This window comes from Tenebrio molitor, chromosome 8 (genome assembly GCF_963966145.1).
Source record: "Tenebrio molitor chromosome 8, icTenMoli1.1, whole genome shotgun sequence".
In the NCBI taxonomy this organism is placed as follows: Eukaryota; Metazoa; Arthropoda; class Insecta; order Coleoptera; family Tenebrionidae; genus Tenebrio; species Tenebrio molitor.
Genome location: NC_091053.1, coordinates 11,285,388 through 11,313,088, shown reverse-complemented (window position 1 = coordinate 11,313,088; position 27,701 = coordinate 11,285,388). Strand labels below are relative to the sequence as shown.

Below are 27,701 nucleotides of genomic sequence, written 5' to 3'. Positions count from 1 at the left end.
CAATAAAAAAGTATTGGGTACAATCCTGACAATCCGGATTGATCCAATTTGGCCACGAGCCGCCACTGCATCTATCTAAATAAATCCGAATCAGATATTTCTGCTCCTCCAATAGGACTATTTCCGATGTTTTTTGTTTCAGAGCTCCGCGGACACGTAGTGAACCAAAACAAAAATTAACAAATTATTTTTGAGTATGTTTCAGATCCCATCCCAGGGCCGGCTACAGTTTCAAGAGGACCAGGTGTATCGCACCGACCGGTAGTTTTTTCATAAATTTTTGTTGAAATTATAGCAAGGTGTCGAGCAGGAAAGTGTCTTTGTCACCCTCACCCTAGGGTTCGCGTTCCGGTGACCCCGTCGTCAGGCCAAGACGCAAACGCCTACGTCGTTTGTTTATTTCTGCCGCTGCGCCGGTCGAATAAATAGACCATTCACTACCCCTGGTCCCGACTTATATTTTAGCTAAGACTACCTGCAAAAGGGACAGGGATGGTGAAAGTCTGATAGCCATAAATTACATTATAACAATATTATTTTACTTTTATTATTGTTATGCAGGCACATATTTTAATCTGTGATCTTTATAATTTAAATAAATGTTACTATTATCCAACTTTTTCGTATTCTGTGTTAGGTTACACCTATCCTTTTTGTTTGTATAGAACAATTATTATAGGATACCAGAATCAGACAATTTTATGGTTATTTATATAACACGTGTGTTTTCAAATCATACGAGATAAGGTTAGTCCAAGAGGCCGTCACCTCAACAATTAATAACAATGATGCTCTCCAAAAAACCAGTCCTCTTGCATTTAACAAAAAAAACGGTTCATGTCACTTTGTAGAACCCGCCCTTGAACAGATGGTCAACAAATTTTGGGAATTGGACTCTTTTGAAAAGGAAACAGTCAGTAATAACTCAAGATGACGCTCTCTGTGAGCGAATATTTGTTGACCGTCATAAACGATCAAAGACGGGTAAATATGTGGTTTCATTACCATTCGCACAGGAAAACTCTAATTCAGGTACCTCTCGAGCGGGTGCCGACGGGAGCTTTAAAACGATTTTTGCACAGAAAACCGATCCTTCGGAGAATATAAAAAATACATGTCACTAATACTTCCGAAATCGAAGAAGGATGTCCAATTATATGCACAAAGGCAAACGAATCCACTGAGTTGTTAAAATATTGATCTTTTAATATATTAAAACGATTTTTGATTATATATTTTATATATTGTATGTATTACATATTAAAATGGGTTCAGTAATAGATACTTAATAACTTAATTTTTCAACATAAAGACGAAATTGATGAAAACAACTAGGTACATATTGTTTATTGACCAAAAAAAAAACACAAACATTGTTTAAAAAAACAATTGATTGTTGTTAAAAAACATTTTTAGAATCTGCGTCTCTAATACTCGTAGGTCTATTATTGTATTCAATTTGGAGTCGTTTATGGCTATCTTTTAAAGCACTCGTAGCTTAATAGATCTCTAAGAAAATTTTTATAAATATTTCAGTGTATTATTGTCATTTACACCAAAAAACTTGCAATATTAATGTTCAAACTCTACTTTTTAAGATATGTTGCAGATGTAGTTGCATCCGTTACCTCGAATAACCAATTAATACAAAATTTCCTAGAATTTGAAATTTTTTTTTTTTTTTAATTAAAACAAGGGTGCAAATCCTAAAAAATAACATAAAGAACTGGTTTTATCATGCCGACAGCCGTGAGTTTTAGCATTTTCTCTCACCGGATGTGTAATTGATATCATTCTTTCGTTGAATATCCAAGAATGCATTCATTCTTTAATAGTCGTGGAGAAACACTTTTTTCCTGTTATTCGATTCAGATGAAATAGTAGGAAAAGGGTACATATGCATTATCTAGAGAATGAAAAAGAAATGAAAAAATGACACGTCAAATATTTTTGGTCAAATAAAGTGACACTTGAGAACAATAAGGCTGGCCATTGTTTAAAAGATATTTTCTATTTTCTGTTTAATTTATCATCTTAATAGTATGTAATAAATTATAATATATTTCCAGTTTCCATGTACAGGGTGGTCCAACACTTACCATTTTGGCGATTACGCGGTTTCTAATTATCGAAAAAATTTTACGCTTGGCTAAGAAGAGACACACATTATGGAGCTATAAGCCTGTCCCATTATTTTATTTATTATCAATTGGGTTTCACGTCAAGAGGCGATAAAGTGAAATTAATCAAAATTCAAAAAAAAAAAATTAATCTAAATAGGTTCAAACTAATACAGAAAACAGAAATCTGAAAATAAAAAAAATTAAAACGCATCACATTGCCGATTTATTTGCAATTAAAGAATGTGCCGCACAACTGACAGGAATTTATGACGCAGTTACACTAAGTGCCTAATCACAAACCAAACCAGAAGTAAGATTTACAATAGCCCATCGCCAAACTGCAGGTACTTACCCTGTCAGGGCCGAACTCGACTATTTTACGCCTAGCAATTTCGGCAAACGTTCTGAAGAAATTTTCAAATAAATTACGTAATGAAGTTGAAATTATTCAATATTCAGTTTTCTAAAATATCTATTTTTCATTTAAAGAAAAATCCTTCACTTGCTGTGAATCGTTTCTATAATAAACTGGAATTTCACCAGTACCTACTGACCTGAAAAATGGTTTCGGGGGAGCCGACAGCCCTGCGTCAAAAAGATTTATTGGGGGGCCATCACATTACGAGCTGTCCTATTCAGGTCTACCATAAACGGTCTTGGATTCCAGCTTTCTTTAACTTGATATTTGATCGCAATTTTCACTATTACCTAATTATAATTCAAAGTCGGAAGTGGATCAATCAAAAATGTGAGGAGTTCTGTAACTAGTAGAGCAAAAAAAAGCTTTCAATATTTGGACCAATTTGATATTAAATCGTTATAAAGTTAGCTCCATCACAAAAATTTAATTGAAAAAAATTGATCATGCTCAATCATACAATATTCATTGTAGATTGTGCTTACCGAGTTTCAGAATTTTTGGACAATTATTAAACGTGTAATCGCAAAAATGGTAAGTGTTGGACCACCTGTATAGGTTAGGTACCCAAAGCTTCGGGTCATGGGGTAGACAGGAGGTGGTTGAGGGAAGCGGTCCAGTTTGAATCCACCTACCGGTCAATAGAGATAACAATAATTGTGCTTGAACACCAACCCTCCTTATTTCTGTAAAGTCTGTAAAGGGAAGGCTAGAAGGTTGGTGTGTTGCCTATACGCCAACTATCAGAGTGTACCAGTTCAGAGCCATCTTGCGTTTGTGAAACGTAATATTTTTAGGCATTGTACAACCTTGAGAGTACTACAGTACGCACGGCCCAGCAATTGAAAAAACTGTGAACCAATATGCAATACAGGGTATTTCACGGAATAAAAATGAGACCCACACTACATTTCCGAAAAAAGCTGGCTACTGAAATTAAAATGTCCGGCTTTTTTTGAAAATATATTGTGGGGTGCATTTTTTATTCCGTTAGGCTCATTATCACTCGTGAAATAGCCTGTATACAAAATACGTTATTGACGTATATGTATTTGGAACTTCTTCTTCGTAAATAAAGTCATAACAATCTTCCATCCTGCGATAAATAAGTATTTAATGCTTACATCTAAAATTCAAATCTGAACATTAGGACCTACCCATATAATTGAAACGAAACGAAAAACAGCAGCTGTCAGACACTACAATAGTTATTTGTATAGCAAGGCTGTGAAATCCTACTTTGACGAACCGAGAGAAAAATTGTCGTCAAGGCCGCTTTGCGGCCGAGACAAGACAATCTCGAGGTCGTCAAAGGATTTCGTAGCCGAGGTGTACACAACATTTTGTGTGCAACCCGAAAATTTGTAATTATAAAATGAACAAGTAAAATTTCCTTCACTGTCAATAAAAATAAAGTCGGCCTACATGTCGCCATGTCGCTATGGAAACGACATAAATAAAACAATTCATTTTGAGAAAAATTGGAAAAATGTCGCAAAAAAATTACAACGTTTTTGTTCCGTCTACTTCCCCAGATTGTGCAGTGTCCAATTTAATACCAGAAAAGTCCAAACGGCAGTACGATAAGTGTTACAATGACTTTAAAGAGCGGTGTAATAAAAATAATGTGAAAACGGTGTCGGAGAATGTTGTTTTGGCTTATTTAATGGAAAAATCAAAAACTGTGAAAAGTTCAACTTTATGGAGTACATATTCAATGTTGAAGCTCACGCTGAACATACGGGATGGCATTGGTGTTACGAAGTTTCTGAAATTGGTACCTTTTTTGAAAAAAAGTCAGTTGGTTATCAGGTGAAAAAGTGTAAGGTATTGACACGAGTCCGGCCCTGGCCTGTGTTATGATAAGAAGTGAATATCGAAATTGCACGATTAAACAGAAAATAAGTGAATATCAATCCAAAAAAAAGACTGGAGACAATCCAGGAAGGAAGTTAGGTATAAAATACAGAAATTTTGGTGCCTATATAGAGTGACAGATATAAATCAACATTTGTCGAAATATTATTAAGGTTAGCTGATAGTGCAAAGTCCGAGAAGTCGATTCGCTGTGCTGCTATCTCGCGCCACGTAGATAGACAACCCAAAATACTGTATTATCACACATGGACGTTACGGAACAAGAAAGGAAGAAGAAAGGAAATAAAAGAGACAAGCCGGAACACGACTCGCCAACAAACGAAGAACGAGTATTCCAAAGGAGTAAAGTAATAGATCGTACGCCGACTAAAACAGAGATAAACAGACAACAACAGAACACGAAGATGGAAGAAATCAAAACGATGATTCAACAACTGAGTCAAGACTTTAAGGAGGAGATGACCAAATTCAAAAGGGAGATTAAAGAGGACATCCAGGAAATAAAAGATGATATAAATATTTTGAAAACGGAAGCGAGACAAAATAGGAAAAAGGTAGAAGATTTAAATGGGAAGATTTGTAAAGTGGAAAGAGAATGGACCAGAGAAAAAAATGAAATGAATAAAAAATTAGCAGAAACCGAAGATAAAATTGAAATGATGGAGAAGACTAGGATCCGCAATAACATAATAGTCACTGGAATAGAAATAAACACGAAAGAAAGTAAGCAATTAAAAGAGGCTGTTGCTCGCATACTAAATGAAGAACTAAATGTAAAAGCTGGCGTGAACAAGGCCTACAGAATTGGGGTCAAAAAATATGTAGTAGAACTCACAGACTGGGAAAGTAAAATCCAAATACTAAAAACAAAAAAGGTAAGTACTGAAAGGAAAAGACATGTACATTGAATCGGAGCTGACTAGAGAGGAGATGGCAATACAAAAGAAAATCAGGGATATAGCCCGAGAAGAACGGAAAAAGGGCGCTGCAGCCAAAGTGAGATACCAAAAGGCTGAAATAAATGGACAGATTATGGAATGGGACAAAAAGAACCACAAACTCGTTTCAAAAAACTAAGAGAACTCCCAGATGGATTCGATATGATAACGACCCGGCTACGTAAAAGGTATAGAAAAGGAAAAGTAACAAGAAAAACTGAAGACACACATACGGAAGAAAACTTAATAGATACAGGTCAGGAAGACTCTCGGGTGCAGAAGAGTGATTACCTCCTCACCTTAAACCAGCAAATCAATGAAACCGAAACAAAGCTAAAACACAGGAAGCATAAGGTAATTCTAGTAGCAACGTGGAACGTAAGAACCCTGTACCAGGCTGGAAAACTCAGGCAAGCTCTACATGAGATGGAAAACTATGGGGTGGAAATAATGGGAATAAGCGAGGCAAGATGGAAAGGTGTGGGTGAAATTTCAGTGGACAGATACAAGATAATATATTCAGGCCAAGACGAGACAACTGGGGAACATATGAATGGAGTTGCAATAATTCTGAATAACAAAGTTCGAGACTCACTGATATCTTGGGAACCAGTTAATGATAGAATTATCACAGCGAGGATAAATATGAAAAATAACAATTTTACAGTTGTACAGTGTTATGCCCCTACAAATGTTGCCGATATTGAAGATAAAGAGGTCTTTTATAGCACACTGAATCGCACAATGGGATCTATTCCTAAAGAAGATATCGTCCTGCTGATGGGTGACTTCAATGCTAAAGTTGGTACAGACAACAATGGACTAGAAGATATAATGGGCAAAAATGGTATAGGAGAAAAAAATGAGAATGGTGAAATGATGGTGGAGCTCTGTGGACTGCATCAGCTCAAGATTGGAGGAACACTATTTAAACATAAAAACTGTCATAAAATAACTTGGGTATCTCCCGATAAGAAAGTCCAAAACCAAATTGATCACATATGCATAAGTGAAGCTTGGTGTAATAACCTACTTGATACACGTAATAAAAGGGGTGCTGATATTGAAACAGATCACTACTTAGTAGTTGCAAAAATTAGAGCTGAGCTACAAGTCATGAAGAAGAAATATAAACCTAGAGTGACGAAGATTTTTGATATACAAAAATTAAACAAAGAGAAGTTCAAAGAGAGATTTATAGACATGTTGAGGGAGAAAGAGGCATCCATAGACTATGACAACAAAGGAATACAAGATGTTTGGCAGCATTGCAAGGACGCATTCTTGGAAACTAGCAAGCAAGTACTCGGGTATAAATCAAGCAAGAAAAGAGAATGGATGAGCCAAGACACTTGGAATAAAATTAAAGAGAGAAGAGAATTAAAGAAAAGAGGACTATCAGCAAAAACGAGAGAGAACTACGACCAGATACAAAAAGAATATTCAAAAGTGGCAGCTGATATTAAAAAGAAGATAAAAAGAGACAAGAGAGCACACATGGAGAGCATAGCACAAGAAGCACAAAAGGCAGCTGAGAGGGGAGACACAAGAACACTATTTAATAATGTCCGAAGAATAAGTGGAACCAAAAGATCACAAAAATTAATTAAGGATAAAAATGGTAAAGTTTTAACTACAACCGAAGAACAATTACAAAGGTGGACAGAATATTTTAAAGAAACTTTGAACATGGCGAGAACTAATAGAGACGCTCTAACAACAGCGAAACAACCAGAGCTGCAAATAAATACAGAACCACCAACTATTGAGGAATTAAAGGAAGCAATACAAAGCTGTAAGAATGGAAAGGCACCAGGGATTGACCAAATCAGAAGTGAAATGCTTAAAGTCGACACAGACACCACTGCAAAAATGTTGTTACCACTGTTTAGAAGAGTATGGATAGAGGAAGTATTCCCTGACGAATGGAAGACCGGAGTGGTTGTAAAACTACCAAAGAAAGGTGATTTAAAACTCTGCAGCAGTTGGAGAGGTATAACACTACTCAGCATTGTTAGCAAGACCTTCAACAAGATAATATTAAATAGAATAGTAAAATTATTAGATAAAGAATTACGGAAAGAACAGAGTGGTTTCAGGTCGGGAAAAGCATGTAGAGATATGATTGTTTCGTTGAGGATAATAGTAGAACAATCGATGGAGTATCAATCTCCCCTATACCTTCTCTTTGTAGACTATGAAAGGGCCTTCGATTCCATAGACCGAAAATGTATGTGGGCAGCACTTACGAATAAAGGCCTTCCCCAGAAGTTTGTCAATCTTATTAAAGAGGGATATAATGGCTACAAATGTAGGATATTGCATGAGGGTACACTATCCGAAGAGTTCGAGACCAGTACAGGGGTCCGCCAGGGCTGCATCCTTTCGCCACTTTTGTTTTTAGTGGTTATTGACGAAGTCCTAAAAACAACAGTCCAAGATAAGAAAAGGGGATTAATGTGGACCTTTGAGGAGAACCTAGAAGATCTCGATTTTGCCGACGACATATGCCTACTCTCCCAGAATGGGAAACAACTACAAGAAAAAATTGATCACCTAAGTAGAACGTCTGAAAAAGCGGGTCTAAAAATTAATAAAATCAAGACGAAGATCATGCGCTTGAACACAAAGGCAGCAACAAGTATAGAAGTAGGCTCTGAAATCATAGAAGAGGTGGAGGATTTCACATATCTTGGAAGTATAATATCAGGGGAGGAAGGAGTCCTGAAGGATGTAACTTCACGTGTTTCAAAAGCACGTAGTGTATTTGTAAGACTAAGCAAAATTTGGCGATCCAGCAGTACTACTACAGAAACAAAGCTCAAAATTTTCTCGTCAATGGTGAAACCTGTTCTATTATATGGATGTGAGTCCTGGACAGTGACAGAAGGCATAAGACATAAACTCCAAGTATTCATAAACAGATGCTTAAGAACTGTATTGAAAATTTGGTGGCCCCGCACTATAACCAATGAAGAATTATGGATGAAGACCGGACAAGTAGAAATAGCACACGAAATTAGGAAAAGGAAATTGGGATGGATGGGGCACACGTTAAGAAAAGACGACAAAGAGATATGTAAAAGAGCACTCTACTGGAACCCAATAGGGAGAAGGAAGATCGGACGACCAAAAGAAACTTGGAAGAGATCCACGCTGAGGGAGACCAATAAATCTGTGGCAGAGATGGGGTATATTGCGAGAGACAGAAACGAATGGAGAAAATTTGTTTCTTCCCTATGTCCCAGCCGGGAATAAAGGGCTTAATATATATATATTTATATATTGACACGAGACCAGATCAATTTGCTGTATAATCTGCCCTTTTTTTAGGTCATTTTAATCATGGGAATATTAGTAGCCATGCGAAGAGACGATGACGAACTAACCAAAATGTCTATCGATGACATCAAGGATGAACATTCTGTATTAATAGTGGCCGTTCCTGACACAAAAACTGACATAAAACGAACTTTTACTGTCACCAATCCAGAATTTGTAAGATTATACCGCAAATATGCAGCTCTTGTTCCGTGTACTCATCCAGAGTTAAAAAAAGATTATAAATTGTGCAGTGTCGCATTTGAAACCTGAAAAATCGAAACAGCAATATAAAAAATGTTACAGTGACTTTGAGACTGATGTAACAAGAAGAATGTGAAAACCCTGTCGGATAATGTTGCATTGGCTTACCTATTTACTGGAATTTATTTATTGTGACAGGTAAACGTTAAATTCTGTTATAAGTTTTAGGTTATTTTAATCGTGGAAATATCAGATGCCGTGCGAAGAGACAAATAAACCAAAATGTCTGTTGATGCCATTCATGATTCAGGATATGTTACTACTTACTAGTTACTAGATATTTCCCTTTTTGACCGGTGGAAAATTAACCTAATTCATACGTGTCTGTTCTAGATCGATCTTTTTTACCGACTCGTCAATACGTCAATCATCGAATCATCAGGCGACCACTCCATTTGAAATTGGCGGGAACTTCAAACCGGATGAAAATTCTGTACTAATAGCGGCCGTTCCTGACACAAAAACTGGCATAAATCAAACTTTAACTGTACCCAATCCAGATTTTGTAAGATCACACCGCAAATATAGAGATAGATATGTTGTAATTGTGATAATAAATAAATATTGAAATGACTTTTACTTTTACGGCCGTCGTCAAAGCAACGGCTGCGAAATTCAATTTCGCGGCCTGCTCTAGGCACGCGAAGTGCTCATTTCGCGTACGGTTGCACACAAAGACAATTTTGGTTCGCTAAACTCATGTAAGCGAGACTTGAGTCTGCCTAACCCCTAACTTGGGCTTGAGTCAAAATTGAGTGCTCATCAATGCTCAAGTATTGTTTATAAAACACAAATCGGAACTCAAGTCTGTCTCAAGATTGAGTCTAACTTAAGTTTGGACTATAAATACCGGCCTTAATTGTGGTTAAATAATGTATTGAATAAATTTATTTACACTTTACATATTCGTACTTTCAACTCTAACTCAGAATATCTACTAACTAATGAAAGGTAAACTAGACTGTGTGCCTGGGTTTTTACCCACTTAGTAATACAGAACACAGCATTAAAACACAATATTTTCAAAATTTGATGCCAACTAACTAGTAAATATCAGTATTATCAAGCTCAAGGAAGTTAGGATCGTTAAATTTGGAAGATATCATTGATATCAGGTATCGTGAAAACTTAAACTAATAAACGACTTTTACTTATCAACTCGTATTCAGCATAGGTAGACAAGCAAAAATTAGTTAAAATTATTCATAATATTTTTTCACTGTAGACCAGTGTTTCAATCACCCAATAAAACTGCTTGAGATTCATTGTGATTTTAAACTTAATGGAAGAAAATAAATCGTTCCTTTGGAGATGAAATTCTGACTTAATTAAATTGTGACTTAAATTCTGGAACAAAACCGCATCACATTCCAGGCACATCAATCACATCACACATTTCCAGCATTTCAGCAGTGTAGAATACTGCCGATAGAATTCATCTCCCATGTAAAATTCCTCATTTTTACTTTGTTTTCACATTTCCAATAGCTTTTCACAAATTCACAAAACAATCACAAACAAATTTAGGTATTGAAATTTGGACAAGACAACGTCTGTCGGGTCAGCTAGTAATTTAATATAAATGTCAATAGAAATCTAAAAATTTTACGGCTGCGAGTCCTACCACTACAAATGTGAGTGAGTGGTTTTTAGCGTGGTTATGTGTCGTGGTTAGTGTTCCTGCTGGAAGGTGGAAGGTAAAACCCAAGGGAAACTCAAAGAATTTTAATCAATGAACAAGGAAATTACAAAATCAAAGGATTGGCGCCAGTTTTGGAATCTTGAAGGATTTCGCCTCTCAGGTGTGATTGGATAATTCTGTCGACAGTAATATCAGATACCTATCTTGAAAAAGAAATTGGTATTATGGAGGTATATAGGCAATGTGGGATAAGATTGTAAGGATTAAAAAAAAATTAGGAGTTTGAGGAACTCAAAACTCATAATTGAATGAATTGGGGAAAAGTTTAAGTAAAAAAATAATTATTTTGGTTTATTTCAATGTACTTATATGTATTAAGTATTTTATGTTCGATTGTATTATAATTCATGATTTATGATATCGTTTAGTGTCCACAAACTATCTGCTTATGGACTAGTCCATAAAGATAGTAAAACGGCCGCTTGTCAATTTTGGGTATTACTTCAAAATAAACGTCAAAATTTTCCTGATTTTATTTAAATCAGGAATGAATAGAATTAATAGAAAACTTTCCAGTCAAGATTCTTTAGCTTTTGCCGCAATTTCACTTACTTTGCTCATTATTACAACTAGAAATAAAGACGATTTCAGTTCGTATTTCAAACACAAACACTGTTCGCTTTCAAATAAATAGTAATAAATAATTTCGTAACCACAGAAACAAAAACAAAACACTTCGAAATTATCGTAATTTTTAGAATCTATTAATTTTGTATCTAAAAGAAACTTAACTTCACAATCGAACATAAAGCTTTGTATGTAATTCGTACATAATTAGGCTTTGTGAACTTGCCCTATTTATTAGCCTCGCTCGCAAGCTCGCTCTGCCATAAACTATAGGGCTCGTCCACAAAGACCTATATTATGTACTTATTACATAAATAGCTATTAATAAACTACACTTGCTGAAATGCTTTTTTTTATTGAATGTTTCTTATAGTGAAACCACAGAGGATGAACGAAACTTACACGTAACCTCACTTTTCTGCTGTTAAAGTTAAATGAGTTATAATAATTAATAACAAATAAAACTGCACTTAAAGTTAGCTGAAGAGATGAAAATCAAAGTTACAATTAATTCCAATTTAGAACAATAATTTAAGGTGTCCCCTCAAGTCGCATGTGCCAAGTGGCGTGTGATAAAAAGTGCGGGATTTAATTTTGATGTTATACCTAAATGTTAGCATTATTAGCAAATGTAAATACGTTCTAAGCTGAAGACGCTGACGCTTTTTAGAATGAAAGAAAAACACCTTTTTTAACTTACGGAAAAGATTTCTGAAATTTGAACACAAATTTTTCTGACTGACCACATAGGCTGACTTAAATGTAGTTTCTCATATAATTTAATAAGAGTTCTCATCATGTCAACACCCACAAGGACTCATTTTTTTTCTATTTTGCTCTATTTTTGCGAAAAAACAATAAATTCTTGATAATTATTGGGTTATAATTTAATGAAAGACGCGTTGAGTCAAATATGACATGACATTCAACAAAAATCAAGATTGGCAATAATAGTAGAATATAGGCAGAATATAGCCTAAGGGAGTCCGTTTCGGCTCAGGGACGCGAGGGTCGCGGGTTCAATTCCGACCCAGGGCGAAATTAAAAAATTAAAAAAAAAAGGCTATATTCTGTCTCGTGATTCGGAAGTCACGTTAAGCCATTGGTCCCGGTCTATTGAGTTGGTCATCATGCCCCTCATAGATTTGTAAACCAGTCCTCGACTGTGTAACAAATTTTTCAGCATAACAGACCAGACATTATTATTTTAAATAAACAACAAAAGCAAGCATATCTTTTACATATAGCTGTTCCAAATTCACACAATATAACACAGACATATAATACAAAAATTAATAAATATTTAGAACTCTCCGTTGCTATGAGAAATCTTTGGTGTTTAGAAAAAATTTCGATTTTACCATTTATAATTTCAGTAACAGGAATACTCGTAGTACCGCAATCTCTTTTTAAAAATTTAAAAATTTTGGACTTAGAGAACACATTGGTGGTTGAAATTCAAAAAGGTATATTATTATCCTCATGTCACATCGTGAGGAAATTCCTTAACATTGACACAGAACATAAAACACAAAAAAGTCAAAATGTGGAGGCGGGACGCCGGTAATTATGTTGATAAGCACTGCACTATTACTTGATAGTATTATCCGTAATAGTGTATGTACTCCGGCAAAATTGCCGTGCCGCCGGGTGGAGGTGGGATAGTAAAAAAATTACTAAACATATTTGCAGCGTTGCCAAACTGTCAATCAACAGGTGGTGTTTCAATAGAAATGGCAAAGCCTGTATATTATAATTCAGAATAAGTGGCATCGCGGTAGGCTTTGGAAATTCAAATTTACGTTGGCAGCAAGACCCTTGCTAATAATACCCTAGTTTCGATGCTGTTGGTAACCTTCGCTTTTAATTTGGCCTAGATATTATCATTGGAATCGTTTTGTGTTTATTTTCTTGTTATAAGTATTTGGAATTTCCTTGTTTCATTTATGAAAAGTGTATTATTTGTCTGGGGGTTATCTCTGCTGTGGGTGAAAACCATGTTAAAATTATGTAACGCATAACCTCAGAATAAAGTAATGACGGTTTCACATGTTTACTAAATTTTTTGACATAACATAAAGCTCACTTTAGAGAATCAACGCCTACCGCGATGCCACTTATTCTGAATTATACTATATTTAGTTTTTCAAATTGACAATTTATTTTATAAAATGTCATTATTTATACGTATTTTTGGTTGCATATACTGATACTCGTATGTGGGTGACATTAAAGTCGCTAGATGGACATACTGTACGGGGAATTGCATAGACAACACAGTAAACCTATAGAACGCAAACTCCTATGCATTTTATCGTTTTTTTTGGAAACGCACCCACCACAAGCCGTCAGGGGACGCTGCCGTTTTATAAAAATTATGGCCCCTACAACTACGTTATGGTACCGACATCGTGGCCCAAACATGACATTTAAAAGTAACCAGCAGTGTATAGTTGGTTGCATATATGTGCATTAAAAAAAAAATATATATTATGGCCCCTACAACTATGGTGTATGTAAATAAAGCAATTCTTTTTATTCATAGAGACACTACCATAACAAGTACTTGCCTTAATAGTTGTTATTTGTTTCTGTAAGTTTCTTATGTGGTCTTATTAGTTCTAACACTTCTAACCACTTGCCACGACGCTCAGGAATTTTCGGGATTCTGTATAAGGTAAATCCCTTCTCATTTGTATTTTTACAACTAGTAATGAAACAACTGGGCATTTTTATTTACAATGAGTGGTTTTACATTTTACAATAATTATTTTACAACGCAATGACAGTATGAAGTGACAGCACAAGTAATGAAATGTAAATCATAGCCGGCTTTATTGATGACATATAGTGACTTCAGCGTTACCAACCATATTCTGGGCCAGCCAGATGTCGGTACCATAACGTAGTTGTAGGGGCCATAATAAAAATCAAAGCCAGTCGATTAATAAAGTACCGACACGATTTGACGTTTACATAAAAGGCAACCGTAACGATATTTTCGCTACAAGAGGCACTGATATCGCTATTTTGACTGGCTTTGGTGAACATTTGTTCACCAAAGCCCATGCATTTATTAGTAATAATTAGTAATTTATTAGTAGTAATTAGTAATTAATTTATTACTAATAAATCCATGCCAAAGCCAAGTCAAAATAGCGATATCAGCGCCTCTTGTGGCGAAAAAATCGTTACGGTTGCCTTTTATGTAAACGTCAAATCGTGTCGGTACTGTATTAATCGACTGGCTTTGATAAAAATTAAAATCGCGGAAACTTATGCCAAAATTTAAAAAATATATATATTTTGACATTTTAAGTCATAAATAATGAATCTACTGTTACGAGAATTTGCAGAGTGCAAAGGTATTTAAACCATGTGGAACTCGCCATAGATTTTCAAATCCAATTAAATATCCTGGGCATTTTATGGAATGGATTAAAAACACGGGTAACAAGCAGTTATCAACTTTGTAGCCTTTTAAAGTGTAGGTATAACAGCTACACTGTGTGTGGACTTCATTTTACCAGCAAATACTTCGGCACGAACAATAGATTGCTGAATGTGGCCGTATCCTCGACTCAATACAACTTCCCTCCTTTTCCAGTCCAGACTTACTTCCAGTAATAGTAAAAAAATATTGATAATTATACAGAGTGGTCCCGATATAACCTGCCAAAAGAAATCCAGTAATAGGTGACGATGAGTAGAACTCATACACAAAAAAAGTTTCTAATAAAAGTCTTTTCGTTTTCGAGATAATTGAAAATTTGGTCAAAATTTGCTGTACGCTAATGAGTTAATCGGTTTTAAAAAGGTAATTCTGGTTACTTGGCTGCAATTTCTTTAGCAACGGTACCTGCAACACCTATGACATTTGTCAAGTTTAATTTTAAATTTTCGAATCCTTCAAAAGGTTATGAAATTCACAAAACAAGAATACGCCGATTTGCATTTACTCTATGGCGAAACACGTGGTAATTCAAGACCGGCAAGGCGACCATACGGCGAGCGTTTTCCTGAAGGAGTCCTTCCGTCCCGTTGTACTTTTGTGGAGCTACATCCGCATTTATGTGAGGTTGGTTCTGACTGATTCCAATACGATGGCGTCCCCGATCCTCCATTTAACCCCTCTGGATTTTAATTTTTGGGACCACACGAAAGATTTGGTATACGAAGTTGAAATAAATACAGGAGGCCAACTCCAGAAACGCGTAACAGACGCCGCGAACCAGATTCGTAAAAACCCAGAAATGCTGAATTCTGTTTATTAAAATTGGTACCAGCGTACTCAAATGTGCTTAAATGCCAACGGAAGGCACACAGAACATTTATTATAAAATAATTGTTCTAGTCTAGTTTACCTTTCATTAGTTAGTAGATATTCTCAGTTAGAGTTGAAAGTACGAATATGTAAAGTGTAAATAAATTTATTCAATACATTATTTTGGCTATTTAACCACAATTAAGACGATACTCTTGTTACACAGTTCTTCCACAATTTTGCACACACTACCTCTACATTTATTTACACATTGAGGAACACCACTTTATTTATTACTCATTCATCTCAGTCTACAAAATCAGCTTTTGTACCTAAATAATCTGGTGAATTAACGCACACAGTGTAGGTACAGCGTTTTCAATAAATGTCATTAATTTGATTTAGTTTGTCAGATTTGAGATTTGTCATAAACGATTCAGGTACCTATGTTGCTTAGATACTGTCATCCTTACAAACACCAACAATTAATTCCTGAGTAGGTACGTATTTTTGTGGTCAGCAGCGTCGAATGGGTGTGGATAAGGGTTAATTTATCCCCATTATTTTGGACCTAACAAAATGGGGTTTTTTGGACTTGTTAGATCCTTCTAATGACCCAGAATTTTTTTGGCAGGTTATATCGGGACCACCCTGTATTTTAACTGAAAACTATTTTTTATAGAATTTTCATCCGATCTACTAATCTACGATATTTCTACTGAAGACGCTATAAGTAAATAGTGTAAATCCTGTTTTATGTAGTAATGAAGATATAAATTCTTGTGAAAGTTTCAAAAAGAAAATAAGAAAAGCTGAGCATAATCAAAATTATAAAAAGCCAGAATATTAATCCAAAATTCGGGCTACAACTACGGGCTGCAATGTACCGAAAACGTTACATGCAAAATTCGATGTCAAAATAAAGAGCAAAATTTTGAAGGTGAGGAAGCCATAAATCTCTGTTTGTCGCAATTGAGGAAAAGAAACACCAAATCAAAATTTATAAAAATGCAATGGAAATGTATCTAAAAAAATTTAAAATAAAAACTTCACTTATTTTGCACCTACCACAAGCCAGTAGATGGCGTCGGGACACAAAAAACTATGGGAGTTTGCGTTCTATAGGTTTACTGTGTTGTCTATGGGGAATTGCATAGAGAAAATAAAATAGGTACTATAGAATGAAAAGTCCCTAATAAATTTTTGGAAAATCGTTTAGCGCACCCTCACCACACCGCAAGAGGGCGCAAATGTTTTAAAAAGTTAAAACTTTAAAATCAAAGTAATATCAATAATCTAAAAATCAGTCAAAGCAGTGTCAATCTTTATGTCACTATCTTGTAATTCAAAATGAGGCTGTATCACGTTCACAAATAATGTAGTACCGCTGCTAAGATTGCTAAATTAATAATACTTGTGCGAAGTGTATATGCGTGTATACGTGTATGTGTACGCTCTGCAAGTTTCATGGTTTTTAAAGGGATCAACAGTGTTTTTGGTTCCTGTTCTGTTGAAATAGTGTGGACTAATCGTACGTTAACTAATTTCAGGTTTTTTTTTTTTTATATATACCTTTTTATTTTTGTGTTTTTTTTCTTGTGCTGGATTGACTTTTACGGTTATCGAGTGGGTGAGTTGTTTTTACCACTGCTGATAGTACGTGCTATCGCAGTGGCATCACTTCTTTTGTCGCCATAAAAATGGGACGAAAATGCATGAATTGTAACAAAACTATCGCTCGTTCTGATGATTATTTAAGATGCAGTAAAGACTGTGCGGGTGTTTTTCACTTGGCATGTGTCCGAGTTTCAAAGGCTTTATTTGCAGTTATGAAAACTGAGGACAAAGTTCGCAGTTGGGTATGTGTAGGTTGCTCGTCAGACGTAACCTCACCTATTCCTAATATAGAGCAGTCTGTTGACAATATGTTTAACCTTACTTCTACCGTTTTGTCTGATACTGCTGGTAATACAATAAAAACCGACGTCTTACTACCACCTTTCCTGCCTGACAGTAACACTTTAAACAATGTTCCTGACGCCTTCAAAAATGTTTTCAATGAATTCTCTGGAACTATTTATAAATATTTTGAAATTTTCGGGGAAATCTATGAGGAATCATTTTAATTCTTTAAACGGACAACTTGCGGATCTAAGAAAAGAGAATTCTCTACTACGAACTGAAATTCAGAAACTAACTGATAAATTATCCCAGAAGGAATTGCTGCAGAATAAATCTCAAGATTTACCCTTATCCAACGTATTATCTTATGCTGCCACTATTAAGCGATGTGCATCTGTGGTTGTCATGCCAAAAGAATCTTCTCAAGCAGTCTCTAAAACCAAATCTGACATAATTAACAAAATTGATCCTTCTAAATCAAATGTTGATATATCGGGTGTACGTTCAACGAAAAATGGCGGTCTTATTCTGAAATGCCATGATCCTTCCGAGTTCAAAAAATTTGCTTTGGATAATAAATTAGTGGACTCGTACGAAATTAAAGACTTAAAAAATATTTCGCCTAGATTACGCATTTCAGGGGTTTCTAGTGATTTAGGAAAAGAACATATTATATCATTTTTGGTAAAGCAAAATAGCTCTGTATTTAGTAATCCTTCTCAGCTGAAAATCCTTAAATATTTTCCCACTAAGAAGAAACCTGATGTTTTTCAGTTCATCTTGCAAGTTGACGTCAATACTTATATTAAAGCTTTAAATTCGAAACACTGTTTGATTGGATTAGACAACTGTTATATATTTGATGCTATTGATGTAATTCGCTGTTATCGCTGCAACGGCTATCACCACTCTCATACTTTTTGCAAACGTAATCTTAGTTGTCCTAGATGTGGTGAATCCCATGAGGTAAAGGAGTGCAAATCTACTGTTTTAAGATGCATAAACTGTGTATCCCTCAATTCAAAGACCAATCTGACTGGTGTAAACGCTGCTCATGCATGTTGGGACACTAACGAATGTCAGTATTATTTAAATCTAATAGCTAATATAAAGAAAGATTTATTTGGTGATGCTACTTTACCTTCATAGCAACTAAATTCGGATTCACTATTATATCAAGAGGCAGTTAATATTGAATCGTTGTCTTTGTTTGTTGATGGTAATATCACCCTAACTGGAGGTGACCGTCTGATAAGTCCTTTAGACCTTGGCTCCTCTGTTGCATCTGCCTCCAATAGTGTACGTAAGCCTGAGCAGATCTCATTCTTGGTTCAGTACCTAAATGCCGGTGGTATGAATACTAAGATATCTGATTTTTTTGAATCAACTGGTGGTTCTCAGAGTGACGTCATTGCCGTCTCCGAGACTTGGCTATCTGATAATGTTTCATCCTTGGAAATTGCTGATAATAGCATTTACGACATCTACAGAAAGGACAGAAACTTTACTGATCTTGGCCTCGTGCGTGGTGGTGGCGTTTTGCTGCTAATTCACAAATCTTATCGGGTCTTTCAACTGAATCTTGACCATATTATTGCCCATTTGCCTATTATTGATATAATAGGTTGTAAAGTTGTATTGAATTCCCAATCTTTTGTGTTCGTTTTTGTTATTTATATACCACCTCAAACCTCAGTTGATGACTTTGCCACCCTGATGGAGTTTTTGGAGGTCTTGGATTACTTGTATGAACACGATGTACTGTTTATAGGTGATTTTAATGTGCCTAATTATATCAATAATAATGGTTGCAGAATAGACTCTAAAAACGAACTTTTACTTAATTTTTGTAGTATTTTAAATCTTAAACAATTCAATTATATTACGAATTGTGATAATCGTTGTTTAGATCTAATACTATCAAGTTTTGATTGCAGTGTTATGCTTGATTCCGCTCCCCTGTTAATTGGAAGTGCGCTTCATCCTCGATTTAATTTCCGTAAAGCTAACCTGTTGGGTCTCTACGATTGTATTGCCAATTGTGACTGGAGTTTTCTGCATGCTGTGAACGATGTGAATGTGGCAGTCGGTTTATTTTATGAAAAGTTATATGACATGTTTCGGCAGTTTGTACCGCTGAACAGAGCGAATTCTTCACATTATCCGGCCTGGTATACAACCGACATTATCAGGAAATTAAAACACAAGTTTAAGGTTTTTAAAAGATACAAAAAAACTAAGTCACGCTCTACATTAATTGAATTTAGGACCTTGAGACGTGATCTTAAGATCAGCATTAATGCAGCATACCATGAGTATATTTCTACGGTTGAACAGCAACTAACTCACGACCCTCGTTGTTTTTGGTCATTTGTGAACCATAAAAGGAAATCTAGTACTATTCCTTCAGTTATGCAATTAGATGAGGTCGAGTACTCCACCCCGCATACTATCGCTAACGCCTTTCTATCCTACTTCGAAAAGAATTTTTCGTCACCATCAATGACGGATTTTCAGTTTAATAATCCTTGTAACAACAATTATATTCATTTGCCAAGTATTTCTACTGATGATATCCTAAGGCATCTTTTAAAACTGAAGCCGTCTTCTGCCAGCGGTGAGGATGCCCTTCCTGGTTTTATCCTTAAGGATTGTGCTCAAATACTGGTTACGCCTTTGCATTTTTTATACAATTTAATTTTAACAACCTCAGTTTATCCGTGCTTATGGAAGGTTGGTAAGATTTGTCCTATATTCAAGTCGGGTAAGAAGAATATCATCTCAAATTATAGACCTGTCACCATTCTATCGCATATTTCCAAGGTATTTGAGTCTATTATTTACTCTTATATATATACTAATGTACAAAATGTTATCTCTGAACATCAGCATGGATTTTTTAGGGGTAGGTCTACGTCCACCAATTTATCTTGCATCTCGCATTTCATTTCAGCTGCGTTGGATAAAAATACTCAGGTTGATGTCATCTACACCGACTTTTCAAAAGCATTTGATCGCATCGATCATAATATCTTATTAAATAAACTCAGACACTTCGGGTTCAGTGACTCTCTTTTAAATCTATTCGAGTCTTATTTATTGGATCGTTTTTGTTACGTAAATGTTTTAGGTTTCTATTCTGCTCGGCTAGTTGTAAATTCAGGTGTTCCCCAAGGGTCTAATTTAGGTCCCTTGCTTTTCCTTTTGTTTATTAACGATATCGTTGAAATATTTAGTTTAAATGTGCTTTTGTTTGCCGATGATGTTAAGCTGTATTCTACTATTAGAGATATTTCTGACTGTATGCGTTTGCAATCAAATGTTGATGTGCTTTATGGTTGGTGTCGCAGTAATGGTCTCCCCTTGAATCGTGACAAATGCTACATTCTCTCGTTCTCTCGTAAGACCAAGCCGCTTATGTTCGATTATAGAATTGGGAATGCTTCATTGACTAGGTGTTTCACTTTCAAGGATTTAGGCGTTACATTTGACGCTCAATTCACCTTCAACGAACATGTTGATATTATTGTGGCATCATCAGTCAAAACTTTAGGTTTCATCTTTCGATCGTGCAAACGATTCAGGTCTGAGAGTTGCTTAAGGGCACTTTATTTTACCTTGGTCAGATCTAAATTGGAGTACTGTTCAATTGTATGGTCGCCGATCTATCGAAGAGGTGTTGATGCTTTGGAGTCGGTTCAGAGGAAGTTTGTCAAGTATCTTCTGTTCAAGTTAATTGCTGAATTTCCTCCAAGAGGTACTCCTAATTCTGTTCTTTATGATATGGCAAATCTGCGTTCTCTCAATATGAGACGTAATGATAGTTTTCTGATATTTCTATATAAGATCATACACGGCATTACTAATTCTCCCTTCTTGTTATCCCAAATTTATTTCAATGTGCCTCGGGCAAATCTTAGATCTGGTCGTTTTTTTTATGTTCCGCGAGCAGTTACTAATATACTGCATCGTTCCCCTCTTTATACTGCCTGCACATTATTCAATAGCAACTGTAGTGAGTGCGATATTTTTGTGATTAGTCTTGGACAATTTAAGAGATTGATTACCTGCATTTCAGAGGTTTAATTGGGGCGTTTCCCGTAACGGGTACACAGTCGCTTTTTGAGCTGTTGCATTGTATAACGCTGTTTACTGTTGGTTTTTGCTAACCAACATACCAAATAATAATAATAATAAATTTGTTGTTGAGAGAATCAAGCAAAATTTATATAGAAAACAGTCAACAAATTGAAAGAAAAATAATACTTCAAGACCAAGAGATTACACCATTATTTGATACACCATATCTTATTAAAGGAATTAGAAATTATAGGATAACAAAAGATTTGGTTTGGGAAGTAAACGAAGAAATTTTAAGTGTGAAATTGGACCATATAGTGAAGGTTTATCTTTATGATTCAGCGTGGGGCGAATTAAGAGCCCTCCACAAAATTACGGACATGCAGATAAGATCCAAAAGATGTCCTATGCAACTCAAGTTTTGAGTCGTCATAATCATGATAAATTCAACTATCACGCTATTAGTTAACTGTTGTAATTTCTAATAACAATTGTTGTTAATAATCTAATATATATTTTAACTAACAGGTAGAACAAACCTAAATGATGAAGACTTGGGAACTGCAAAAACAATAACTTTTTTGACAAACTCTTTGATAATAATCTGGAGGGAGGGACATTTCGCCCACGTTGCGAGAAACCTCTTGCTTGTGCAGTTTACAAAAATCCGGGGCACACAAAATTTTCGCAGGAAGCAGTCCTACACTTACGCAATATGTACCTACTTTGGAACAATTTTTGGATTAAAAAAACAGCACTTCTTTCCATAAAAAAATTGAATGAAAACATTGGAAGGATTTCTGGATGTATACTAAAATTTAGCAGAAAGTGGCAAGTGTGAGTTTTTTAGAGTTTGTAAAAAATGTTAATAAGATTCATAATATTTTCAAAATTATATTCAGTAACATAATTTCGGCCGATAATATTAAAAGCAAAATTTTAACGGTAGTTCAAACAAGTAGATACCTAATGTTAATTTTTCGTTTCCTTAAAAATAAAATTGAAGATGAAATTATTGGTAAAATAATTCATTTAACCACATTTACATTAAGGGGTAAAATTTAATTTTAAGTGGTAGGATACGGGAACGGTAACATTTAGGAATAATATTTATAAAAATGAAGCAGAACTGTATCAAAAACGGTTGAAAATAAAATATCGAAAGTATTGCTGGCATTTTAATTTGTTGTGAAAATTTACGATGATAAAAAAAAATCAAAGGAAAGGTAAACTCATCCAGTAGGCTGTGATTTTGCACCCTCACCAGGATAAGAGATGGCGGTAAACGCTTTGTGCCCAAAAAATGTATAGGGAGTTTGCGTTCTATATGTTCTTATTTTGTCTATGGGGAATTGCATAGACAAGAATTGCATAGACACATGGATTTATTAGTACTGGATACGGCGTACAGCGATCATAGTTGAACAAGACGTACCATCTATTTCTGTCGCTCTCAACGCATTATCTGGATATTAGCACTATCCTTTAGAGAGTCCCCCGATGCTGATTGGTTTAAATTCTCAATCTATCAATTATTTATTACTCTCCTGTCATTCGTGTCATCTTTTTTCTAATCTGTTTCTCTGAAGTTTGCATAGTTCGAGAGTATTTGAACCGTTAACTCTATCAAGTATTATTGTTTTAGAACTTGAACATAGTAAGAATGACTAATTCGTCTAAAGCCAGGTATTTTTCACTCTAATGTGAAACACTGACAATGCTGTTGGTAAAGATTTCACAAAAGGAAATCCAGGTTTGGACTACAAAGGTGAAGAGAGTTGTCTGCCTTCAACAACTATACTTTTGTGAACCACTTAACTTTAATTTGTGCGTAAATTCAAACTCACAAGTATCTATGAAACTTACGAAAAAACATCAAAATAAATATTAGTCGTAACAGATTCTTATATTTATTCATTATTAAATAATGCAACTTTGTTAAGTTTACTTCTTATCTTGTTTTTGTTTAGAGCTTTCGCAGTTTTCTTACATTCGTACTGTATTTCCCTTTGCTCGTCAACATATTGTTGGATCATATTTACATGTCGTTCTGCTTTTCAAGGGCTATGCTCTACTGTTACATCTGCATTATATCTCGGATCTACTGATTGAGTAGTCGTCGTTTTATTTTCTAACAATTTTTAAAAATAGGTAAGTAAGTTATGAAAGAGAAATTAAATATTTAAGTTTTATACGCTCTATCTTTGTTGCCACTACAATGTTCTTCTGCGAAATTGAGATTAAAGGGGGCATTAGGTGTGGTAGGAAAATTCACGTATTGTGAAGATAACTATACAACCCCTTTTTAAAATTTTGCATGGTTTTTTACATTCCTCATATTCAGAATTCCGAAAATGTTTTGAACAAATAACCGCATCTTTTGGAACTTTCATTGTCTCTTCCACACTGATATCCATTTGTTTCTTAAGAAGGTTTCTTTTGGAAAACTGAAATCATTTTTTCACCCAGGTCTTGGGTATTTGTAAAGAATCGTCTATTTTAGGTACATACTAGTGAAAAGATAAGTCTTGTCTTGAAGAACTGTAAGGAGCAGAACAAATTCTGCAGGTTTTCATTATTGCAATTATTCTATTTTACGAATGCAGGAATAATGTTAGAAATTAAAACATCAAGTTTTATGACAGTTAAGACCACAGGTTCAGACTTTTGAATTAATTTCAAACTTCAAAATTGACATTTGCGAAACATCAAAACGACATACGTATTGTAATACCAGAGAGAAACATATTTTAATACAGGTTAGAATGAAATGGGGGAAGGTACCGAAGTCTGTGATATGTTTTTTCAAAGTCGACATACGTTTATAGGGTATTGCGGTATCCAGTAGAAAAAATAAGTGTAATTTAGAATGCAAACTCCATAGTTTTTTCATGGCCAACTTCATCTAGCTTCCGCTGCGCTCCATGGAGTGCAGCGGAAGCTAGATGAAGTTGGCCATGGTTTTTTTTCTGATTGACGCCATCTATCGGCTTGTGGTGGGTGCAAAATTTCAAAGCATACTATGTGATTCCATATTCCCCTCCTTTTTGCCAATAATATTATGTATCGTGTGTTCCAATAAAAACTCACTCGCAGTAAGCCATGACTACAGAGATAGATAGACTGGTCATGTCGATTTTAGAATCACTGGAAGTAGTTCATTTGTTACTTACAAATTTTCATCATATTGTGAGTGACACATATCCTATAAATTTACTTTAGTAGTTCATTTCACATCTGGTACTAAGACATACTTCACTTTTGTCATGGCTTGCTGCGAGTGAGTTTTTTGTGGAACACACGATATGTTGCTGAACGAATTTTTCACTCCATTCAAAGGTAAATGTTGGCAACGTGACTTACTCTGTATGCAAAATAAGGAGTTTAATGAAGTAACTTGAGTCAAATTTAGCTATTAAACTTCTTGCTTTCCATACAAAACCTGCCACGTTGCTAAAATTTAGATTCGAATAGAGTGAAAAATTCGAAGTTCTGAAACAAAACATACAGGATGATTTACGAGGAATAATGAGCCCGACGGAATAGAAAATGCAACCCGCAATTCATCAGGAGAAAAACCCGGACATTTACCGCTTCGATGTCCGGCTTTTTGTTGCAATGTATTGTGGGTTGCATTTTCTATTCCGTCGGGCTCATTATTCCTCGTAAATCACCCTGTATAATTACTAAATTAATTATTAAATTCAAAAGTATACAAAAAATAAACACAATTTTATTTACGATTTTTTATATTTAATTTCTTTTTGTAAAGTGTTACAGCTTCATTATAAACTTTATTTTGGTACTGAGTTACTCTGGTATCTTTACCACTTAATATCAAATTTATACCTTTGACAAATGTAAATATAATTAAATTAATAATCTTGTTTATAATTTCAGTTTCAATTTTTTCTTTATGGTCACATGTGAACGAAAATTTTACGTGATAGGGAATTACAATATGTTTACAATTTTTAAAAGATGTAATATTGGCCAAAACAATTTTTGAAATTACATAAACATTTTTGTTTTATAATACAAAAATTTCCGATAATATTGCGGAATCTGGAAAAGTGCCCTGAATGCTTGCAGCGTTTCCACGTTGAATGGCAAGGGAAATCCTCTCGAAAAGGAATTTCTTTGATTTTGAATCGCCTGATTCCGCGATAAGTCGGTTTCCGATGACATTAATGAAATCGATGGCTTCTTTGCACCAAGGGCCTAAGGTTTCAAATGCTAAACCTTTAAACACGTAGTTTGACGAAATGATTGAACTATATTTGCTATGTTTGCGTTTGCAAGCCATTTCAGCGGCAGAACCTGAGACTTCAGATGATTTCAATACGTAACTGTCTGCAAGTGTATCTACAACAGTGAAATATTATAAATTTTGTTAATATTTTTAATAAATTGTATGTTGCAATATTTTAGTTTTCTGTAGTGACAGTCATATTCTCTCTCATTAATTAATTTGTAACTATTTTCGGCAGGTGAAAAGTCTGTAAAAATATGAGATTTTCAAAGATCACAATTAATATTTTTTATGTTCGATTGCATTATAATTCATGATTTATGATATCGTTTAGTGTCCACAAACTATTTGTTTATGGACTAGTCCATAAAGATAGTAAAACGGCCGCTTGTCAATTTTGGGTATTACTTCAAAATAAATGTCAAAATTTTCCTAATTTTATTTAAATCAGGAATGAATAGAATTAATAGAAAACTTTGCAGTCAAGATTCTTTAGCTTTTGCCGCAATTTCACTTACTTTGCTCATTATTACAACTAGAAATAAAGACGATTTCAGTTCGTATTTCAAACACAAACACTGTTCGTTTTAAAATAAATAGTAATAAATAATTTCGTAACCACAGAAACAAAAACAGAACACTTCGAAATTATCGTAATTTTTAGAATCTATTAATTTTGTATCTAAAAGAAACTTAACCTCACAATCGAACATAAAGCTTTGTATGTAATTCGTACATAATTAGGCTTTGTGAACTTGCCCTATTTATTAGCCTCGCTCGCAAGCTCGCTCTGCCATAAACAAAGACTACTTATTACATAAATAGCTATTAAAGTTTTGGCAACCCATCCAGAAACATAGGTACCCAATTATACTTTTATGAATATTTTTCTCAAGCTCAAAATTTTGCAGTTTCGAAATATATTTACATATATTAAAGGTCTCTGGTGAAATCTCATTCTCGTCTCGAGCAATATTTTGCATTTTGTTGATGAAGCCTCTAATATTAAATAAGTCGGGAATGTTCGTACTCTCGCAGTTAGCGCCTATTGATTTCGATCCAAAAAAATCACGTATCAATAAAGATTTAAAACTGTCTCGGAAGTGGAGTGCTGTTGGATTTACTGCACGACATCGCTGGCTTCGAATTTTTGCAAAATAATTTTCAACTGCGTCTTGATTCATTCAAATTCAAAAATCCTACTAGTGTAACAATCCAGTTCTTTAAACTTGGGGGTATCGTTTTTTTTTCCGCCTTTGTCAACAAAATACATATTTTTTAACGCTTTTATAGCTTCTTTCCAAAAATTCACATGGTCGGAATTTTTCCACACACCACCACGTAGGGGTTTTCCACAAGATGGGCGAAGTGTTCCGCCGTTCACGCTGTCAAAAACTTTATCGAAGAACTTGACTATCTTCGCAGTGCCCAAAGCGTCTTCCTTTAAATTGTTATCAGCTACAAAAAAGTTAACTAGAGCGTTTGCTCGAGTACATATGTTGCAACCTACCACTTTTAACCATCAGTGAGATAGCTACAGCCATGCTATGACTGAAAAGCTGAGTGGCGTAACATACCTAAATATAACAACTGTTCAGACAACGATAATATTATTTTTATTACATATTACCTTCATTTTTGGAATTTTTTCTGGAATAACATGTAGGTCATTAATTTTTGGAAGCGCTCTTAGGTCTCCGCAAGGTTGGTCAGTCAAATAAGCTTGCAATATATGGTTCCATTCTCCTTTAACAATTTCTCCATTGCATTCCCAAATTAGATCTTTTGTAAGTAAATTGTTCCTGATCAGGGGTATCAAACATAGGAATAATTTCTTCGTTCTGAACTATAATTCTCCTCTTTACGGGTAATTTTCTACTGTTGTAGATCGATCGTGATTCATTGAGTAGAGTATTTATACCCGCTTGATTTGCAACTCCTTGATCACAAATAGTGGCAATAATTTTTAGTCCGCATTTTTGAATTTCACCA

The 27,701-nt window shown here is 34.9% G+C and overlaps 1 long non-coding RNA gene across 3 annotated transcripts; it reads left to right on the top strand.

The window, feature by feature from the left end:
• The first annotated feature begins 3,781 nt into the window (after positions 1-3,781).
• LOC138136560 (uncharacterized) lies at positions 3,782-9,515 on the top strand. Of its 3 annotated transcripts, XR_011161335.1 has the most exons (3): positions 3,782-4,368; positions 8,691-9,080; positions 9,276-9,515. It is a non-coding gene; the product is annotated as an uncharacterized lncRNA (long non-coding RNA). The 3 variants fall into 3 exon arrangements; XR_011161334.1 differs by having other exon boundaries at positions 3,782-4,363; positions 8,691-9,515; XR_011161333.1 differs by having other exon boundaries at positions 8,691-9,515.
• The last annotated feature ends 18,186 nt before the right edge of the window (positions 9,516-27,701 follow it).